Source organism: Rhopalosiphum padi, unplaced genomic scaffold (assembly GCF_020882245.1).
Source record: "Rhopalosiphum padi isolate XX-2018 unplaced genomic scaffold, ASM2088224v1 scaffold31, whole genome shotgun sequence".
Taxonomy (NCBI): Eukaryota; Metazoa; Arthropoda; class Insecta; order Hemiptera; family Aphididae; genus Rhopalosiphum; species Rhopalosiphum padi.
This window is the reverse complement of record NW_026870020.1, coordinates 1,520-10,231: the sequence shown is the minus strand read 5'-3', so window position 1 is coordinate 10,231 and position 8,712 is coordinate 1,520. Positions and strand designations below refer to the sequence as shown.

Genomic DNA, 8,712 nt, shown 5'->3' with positions numbered 1-8,712 from the left:
GGATAATAGTTAAAATTTATAACATTTAATTTGCTTTTAAAAATTATTTTATAATTTATCTTAAATAAGAAGTAATAAATTACATATTAATTTCGACTTAATAATAGATTTTTTTAATCCTTATTTTTAATTGAAACCAAAATAGAGGTTTATTACTGTTAATAATAATATTGAAAAAAAAATTCCAATTAAAAAGATTTTTAAAAAAGAAGCTGCTAACTATCTTTTAAAGCATTATTAATGTTTAATCTTTAAATATTTATTAGTTTAAAATAAAACATTATATTTTCAATATAAAAATAATATATTATTTATAAATAATTTTTTAAAAAATAAAATTTTTAAAAATTTGCAAAGGTAGCTACCTTACCATAAAAAAAAATTAAAATTAAATCAAAATTTTACCTTTTTTTAAAAACACAAAAATAACCTTAACTAAGATTTAGTCTTTATTTCAAAATAAAACTTTTTTTTTAAAAAATAAAATTTTTAAAAATTTGCAAAGGTAGCTACCTTACCATAAAAAAAAATTAAAATTAAATCAAAATTTTACCTTTTTTTAAAAACACAAAAATAACCTTAACTAAGATTTAGTCTTTATTTCAAAATAAAACTTTTTTTTTAAAAAATAAAATTTTTAAAAATTTGCAAAGGTAGCTACCTTACCATAAAAAAAAATTAAAATTAAATCAAAATTTTACCTTTTTTTAAAAACACAAAAATAACCTTAACTAAGATTTAGTCTTTATTTCAAAATAAAACTTTTTTTTTAAAAAATAAAATTTTTAAAAATTTGCAAAGGTAGCTACCTTACCATAAAAAAAAATTAAAATTAAATCAAAATTTTACCTTTTTTTAAAAACACAAAAATAACCTTAACTAAGATTTAGTCTTTATTTCAAAATAAAACTTTTTTTTTAAAAAATAAAATTTTTAAAAATTTGCAAAGATAGCTACCTTACCATAAAAAAAAATTAAAATTAAATCAAAATTTTACCTTTTTTTAAAAACAAAAAAATAACCTTAACTAAGATTTAGTCTTTATTTCAAAATAAAACTTTTTTTTTAAAAAATAAAATTTTTAAAAATTTGCAAAGGTAGCTACCTTACCATAAAAAAAAATTAAAATTAAATCAAAATTTTACCTTTTTTTAAAAACACAAAAATAACCTTAACTAAGATTTAGTCTTTATTTCAAAATAAAACTTTTTTTTTAAAAAATAAAATTTTTAAAAATTTGCAAAGGTAGCTACCTTACCATAAAAAAAAATTAAAATTAAATCAAAATTTTACCTTTTTTTAAAAACAAAAAAATAACCTTAACTAAGATTTAGTCTTTATTTCAAAATAAAACTTTTTTTTTAAAAAATAAAATTTTTAAAAATTTGCAAAGGTAGCTACCTTACCATAAAAAAAAATTAAAATTAAATCAAAATTTTACCTTTTTTTAAAAACACAAAAATAACCTTAACTAAGATTTAGTCTTTATTTCAAAATAAAACTTTTTTTTTAAAAAATAAAATTTTTAAAAATTTGCAAAGATAGCTACCTTACCATAAAAAAAAATTAAAATTAAATCAAAATTTTACCTTTTTTTAAAAACAAAAAAATAACCTTAACTAAGATTTAGTCTTTATTTCAAAATAAAACTTTTTTTTTAAAAAATAAAATTTTTAAAAATTTGCAAAGGTAGCTACCTTACCATAAAAAAAAATTAAAATTAAATCAAAATTTTACCTTTTTTTAAAAACACAAAAATAACCTTAACTAAGATTTAGTCTTTATTTCAAAATAAAACTTTTTTTTTAAAAAATAAAATTTTTAAAAATTTGCAAAGGTAGCTACCTTACCATAAAAAAAAATTAAAATTAAATCAAAATTTTACCTTTTTTTAAAAACACAAAAATAACCTTAACTAAGATTTAGTCTTTATTTCAAAATAAAACTTTTTTTTTAAAAAATAAAATTTTTAAAAATTTGCAAAGGTAGCTACCTTACCATAAAAAAAAATTAAAATTAAATCAAAATTTTACCTTTTTTTAAAAACACAAAAATAACCTTAACTAAGATTTAGTCTTTATTTCAAAATAAAACTTTTTTTTTAAAAAATAAAATTTTTAAAATTATTTAAAAAATTTAAATTTACCTTTATATCTTCAATATAATGCTCTATAATTAAGCTATTCAAATTTAATAATTAAAAAATAAAATAATTAAAAATCATAAAAAAAATAATAAAATATAAACCTTATAACTATTTAAAAAAATATTTTGACTAAATAAAATTAATTTTTTAAAAAAAAAAATTAAACCTCTATTTAAATTATATTCAATTCAACCAACCTCGAAAACTTTTAAAGAAAAAAAACCAACATAAAGAAAATTATTTAAAAAAAAATTAACCTTAAAAAATAATAAATTTCATATTATACCAAAAAAAAAAACATTAAATAAAGAAATAAAATAACTTATAGAAAATAAAAAATTATTAAGTTCAAAAAAAAATCAAATTCTAAAAAATAAAATTAAAACTCTTAAAATTTTAAATTTAAATTCTAATAAAATTAAATCAAACTTATAAAATATCAATCATATAAAAAAAGAACCAAAAAAAATTATAATAAATCTAATAAATATTATTCTAATAATCAAAATTTTTCTTTCAAATTTAACAATTATTATATAATTATATATAGAAAAATTTATTATTATTAAATAATAAATTACACGAATAGAATAAAAAAAAGTTAAAAAAAAAGAAAATAAAAAAAAAAAAAAAAAAAAAAAATTTAAATTTATTATTAAAAAATATTCAAAAATTAAATCCTTTGAATAAAAACTACAAAAAAAAGGAAAACCACATAAAGACATTAAAGTAAATATAAAAATTAAACCACAAAAAGGTAAATAATCAATTAAACCACCCATTTTACGAATATCTTGATTATTATTTATATTTAAAATTAAAATCCCAGCTCTTAAAAATATTATAGATTTAAATAAAGCATGTATTAATAAATAAAAAAAACATATATCAATTTTACCTAAACATAAAATTATAAATATAAATCTTATTTGTCTTAAAGTAGAAAAAGCAATAATTTTCTTTAAATCAAATTCAAAAATTGCATTCAAACCAGCTATTAATATTGTCAAACAAGAAATTACTATTAAATAATTTAAAAAAGAAAAATTTAAAAAAATTTCATTAAAACGAATTATTAAGTAAATACCAGCAGTAACTAAAGTAGAAGAATGAACTAATGAAGAAACAGGAGTAGGGGCTGCTATAGCTAAAGGAAGTCAAGAAGAAAAAGGAATCTGAGCTCTCTTAGTTAAAGAAGCTATTATAATTATCAATATAATAAAAAATAAATAATTTAAATTAACATAATAATCAATTAAAATAAAATTTCAAGAACCAAAATTTAATATTCAAATTATAGATATAATAATAAATAAATCACCTAAACGATTTAAAATAACTGTTACTAAACCTGAACTATAAGATTTTTTATTTTGATAAAAAACAACTAAACAAAAAGAAACCATCCCTAAACCATCCCAACCTAATAAAATTCTAATCAAATTAGGACTAATAACCAAAAAAAATATAAATATAATAAAAAAATTTATTAATATTAAAAATCGACTCTTATTAAAATCATAATTTATATATTCTATACTATATAATAAAATTATAGAAGAAATTAAAAAAACAAAAGAAATAAATATTAAAGATATTCAATCTATTAAAATAACATATAAAACTATACAAGAATTAAAAAAAAAAAATATATATTCAATAAAATAAAATTTATCAAAATAAATCATTAATAAACCTATAATAAAAAAAACTACAAATAAAATAAAATAAAAAAAAAAAAAAAAAAAAAAAAAATTAAATTTAATTATTTAAATATAAAAATATAATCTTTAATTCCACAAATTAATATTTTAAATAAACTATTTAAATAACAAAATAATTCTATAATTAAAAAAATTAAATTTAATGGAACTCAATGCATAAATAATAATATATATTCTCTTAAATTAATATAAACTAAATAATTTATATTAAAAAATAATTTACCATATTGAGTATATAAATATAAATATAAACTATATAAAAATATTAAAATTATAATTAAAAAATATAATATATAAAAATAATCTAATCAAATTATTAAACTAATTAATAAAAATAATTCACCAAATAAATTTAAAGATGGGGGAAAAGATATATTTGAAGAACATAATAAAAATCACCAAAATGATAAAACAGGATAAATATTAATTAAACCCTTATTTAAAAATAAACTTCGACTTTTAAAACGTAAATAACAAATATTTCTTAAACAAAATAAACCAGAAGAACATAAACCATGGCCAAATATTAAAATTAATGAACCAAAATAACCACAATTATTTAAAGTTAAAAACCCAATAATTACTAAAGCTATATGAACAACAGAAGAATAAGCAATCAAAATTTTTAAGTCTCTCTGAAAAAAACAAACTAATCTTAAAACCAATATACCTAATAAACATAAAGAAATAAATAAATAATTAAATTTTAAGTTAACTTTAAAAACTAATATTAAAACATGATAAATACCAAAACCACCTAATTTTAATATAATCCCAGCTAAAATTATTGAACCACTAATAGGAGCCTCAACATGAGCCTTTGGAAGTCAAATATGAAATATAAATAAAGGTATCTTAACTAAAAAAATTATTATTAAAAATAAATAATAATAAAAATTTAAATTATATAAGTAATCATAATAATATATAAATATAAAATTAAAATTATTTAAACTCAATAAACAAGAAAAAAAAGGTAAAGAAAAAAAAATTATATAAATAAATAAATAAAAACCAGCCTTAAAACGCTCATATTGATAACCTCAACCATAAATTAAAATAATAACAGGAATTAAATTAATTTCATAAAAAATATAAAATAAAATAAAATTATTTCTAAAAAAACAAAAATAAAAAATAATAATAAAAATAAATATTAAAAAATTAAAATACTTTAAATAATTATTCTTAAGACTAAATCTAGAAATATAAACTAATCTAATAATTCAAACACCTAATATAAATATCAAATAAGAAAATATATCTATACCAAATAAATAACTAACATTTAAAAAATAATTAAACATAGGTATCTTGAAATATATAAAAAAAAAAAAAAAAAAAAAAAAATTCTGGGCTAATCATCATCTTTTAAAATTAAGACTAAAAAAAATCATACTAAATAAAATTAATATTAAAATTATTAACATTGTAAAATTATTAATGACTTTAAGTAATCATTACCATATATACGAACTATTAAAATCAAAATTGTTAAACCTAAAACTCTTTCACTAATACAAAAAATAAAAAAAATTAATAATAAAACATATTGTTTAATAAATATTATTAAATTTAATAAAAATAATAAAGATAAAATTAATAATAAATATTCTAATCCTAAAAGTATTATTAATAAATGATTAAAATTAAAAATATAAAATAAAACTCCAGAAAATAATATAAATATTAATACTAAAATAAATAAATTTATCATTTTAATAGTTTAAAAAAAACATTGATATTGTAAATCAAAATTATAAAATTATTTAAAATAAATCAGTATAAATATATACATATTATCATTAATCTCCAAAATTAATATTTTAATTAAAATATATACTGAATTTTAAAATTTATTTTATTAACTAATTTAACCATAGCAATTTTATTAACTATAATAAAATCACCAATTAGATCAAACTTAATCATTTTAATTCAAACTATAACTTTAACATTAATAATTAATATAATTACTAAAACAGCATGAATTTCATTTATAGTATTTATCTTATACATTGGAGGATTAATAATTATTTTTTTATATATTTCAAGAATTGCTTTTAATGAATTAAATATTAATAAAAATTATAAAATTATAATTTATAAATTAACATTAATTTTAATGTTAATCTTTTATTTAAAATTAAATCTCAATCTTGAAAATTTCAATTATGAAAATAAATTTATATTTGAAGATAATTTTAATTTATTAAATATATTCATAATACCAAATAATTTAATAATTTATTTAATTATCTTAATCCTTTTTTTTATATTAATTTTAATTATTTGAATACTAAAAATTAATAAAGGACCAATTCGACAAAAAAATAATTAATGAAAAAAAATATACTAAAAACTTTATCCCCAATATTAAATTTACCTACACCAGCTAGAATTAGTTTTATATGAAATTTTGGATCTTTATTAATAATTTGTTTAATTAATCAAATTTTAACAGGATTATTTTTAGCCTTCCATTATAAAACAGATATTAATTTAGCTTTTCAAAGAATTATTAATATAAATCGAAATATTAACTTTGGATGATTAATCCGATCTTTCCATGCAAATGGGGCTTCTATATTTTTTATTATAATTTATATTCATATTAGACGAGGTATCTATATAAATTCTTTCAACTTTAAAATAACATGAATTATTGGAGTAATTTTATTATTATTAACAATAATAACAGCATTTGTAGGTTATGTATTACCATGAGGACAAATATCATTTTGGGGGGCAACAGTAATCACAAATTTATTATCAGCAATTCCTTATTTAGGAAATTCAATTGTTATTTGAATTTGAGGGGGATTCTCAATTAATAATGCTACATTAACACGATTTTTCTCAATCCATTTTATTTTACCATTTATTATTATTTTATTTACTTTTATTCACTTATTCTTTCTTCATTTAACAGGTTCTAATAATCCACTAGGAATTAATAGAAATTTTGATAAAATTACTTTTTCTCCATATTTTCTAATTAAAGATTTAATTGGATTAATCATATTTATATGAATATTTTTTATTTTAGCTTTAATTTTTCCATACCTACTAAATGATCACAATAATTTTATTATAGCAAATTCAATAATTACACCAAATCACATTCAACCAGAATGATATTTTTTATTTTCTTATTCAATTTTACGAGCAATCCCTAATAAATTAGGAGGGGTTATTGCTTTAATACTTTCAATTTTAATTTTATTAATCTTACCTATATTAAACAATAAAAATTTTTTAAGAAATAAATTTTACCCATTAAATAAATTTTTATTCTGAATATTTATTATAACATTTTTTATTTTAACCTGAATTGGGATACAACCAGTTGAATACCCATTTATTACAACAGGGCAAATTTTTACAACAATTTATTTTTCTTACTTTTTCATTAACTTTTATATCATAAAGTTATGAGATAAATTATTAATTTAGTTAATTAATTTATTTAAAATATTTATTTTGAAAATAAAAAATAGAATTTAATTCTATTAACTTAATACTTAAATTAATGATATAAGTTAAATAATTTAATAGAAAAATTAAAGACAAATAAAAATAAAGACAAAGGTAAAATTAATTTCCAAACTAAATATATTAATTTATCATAACGAAATCGTGGTAAAAACCCACGTAATCAAATAACTATAAATATAAAAATCAAAATAAAAATATTTAAATAAAATTTATTTATTATCAAACCAAAAAACATTTCACATAATAGTATCCCTATAAATATAATTCTTATATATTCAGATATAAAAATAAAAATAAAAGATAAACTTCTAAATTCAATATTAAATCCAGAAACTAATTCTGATTCACCCTCAGAAAAATCAAAAGGAGAACGATTTATTTCAGCTAAAAATCTAATTAATAATAAAATAAACAAAAAAAAAAGAAAAAAAAAAAATTTTAAATTAATTTGATAGATATAAAAATCATTTAAATTAAAACTATTAATTAAAAATATTAAATTTATAATAATAATTATTATTCTAACTTCATATGAAATCATTTGAGAAATAAACCGAATTATACCTAAAACTGAATAATTAGAATTCGAAGATCATCTAATTATTAAAAAAATATAAACTATTAAACTTGAACAACAAAATATATAAATTAAACCAAATCCTATAATATAGTTCATACCAATATAAGGATAAATAAATCAAAAAAAAATTGAAATTAATAAACCCAATAAAGGAGAAATTATAAAAATAAAAAAATTTATATTACTCGGATAATTAACTTCTTTAAAAAATAATTTTAACCCATCACCTATAGGTTGAAAAATACCTTTAATCAAAAACTTATTCGGACCTTTACGTAATTGAATATAACCTAAAACTTTACGCTCTAATAAAGTAAAAAAAGCAACTCTTATAAAAACTATTAAAAATAAAATCAAAAAATTAATAATTATAACAAATATAAAAATTACTATCTATAATAAAAATTATATAATTAAATTCTAAATTTAACACAATTATCTGCCAAAATAGTTAAATTATTTTTATTCATTTAATAAAAATTTAATTTAATTATTTAATCCTTTCGTACTAAAACAAATTAATTTTTAAAAGATAGAAACCAACCTGGCTTACACCGGTTTGAACTCAAATCATGTAAGAATTTAAAGGTCGAACAGACCTAATACTTAAAATTTTGCACCTAAGATTAATCTTAATTCAACATCGAGGTCGCAAACTAATTTTTAAATTTGGACTTAAAAAATTAATTACGCTGTTATCCCTAAAGTAACTTTTTCCTTTAATTAAAAATTTTAATTCAAAAATTCATTAAATAATGTTAAAT

The 8,712-nt window shown here is 15.7% G+C and overlaps 2 pseudogenes across 2 annotated transcripts; one reads left to right on the top strand and one right to left on the bottom strand.

Annotated features, from left to right (window-relative positions):
• Window positions 1-3,975: 3,975 nt before the first annotated feature.
• Window positions 3,976-8,330, bottom strand: LOC132931565 (NADH-ubiquinone oxidoreductase chain 1-like; annotated as a pseudogene). The gene has a single exon (XR_009662741.1). The product of XR_009662741.1 is annotated as an NADH-ubiquinone oxidoreductase chain 1-like (transcript).
• LOC132931564 (cytochrome b-like) lies at window positions 6,211-7,325 on the top strand (annotated as a pseudogene). Its single transcript, XR_009662740.1, has one exon. The product of XR_009662740.1 is annotated as a cytochrome b-like (transcript).
• Window positions 8,331-8,712: the final 382 nt, after the last annotated feature.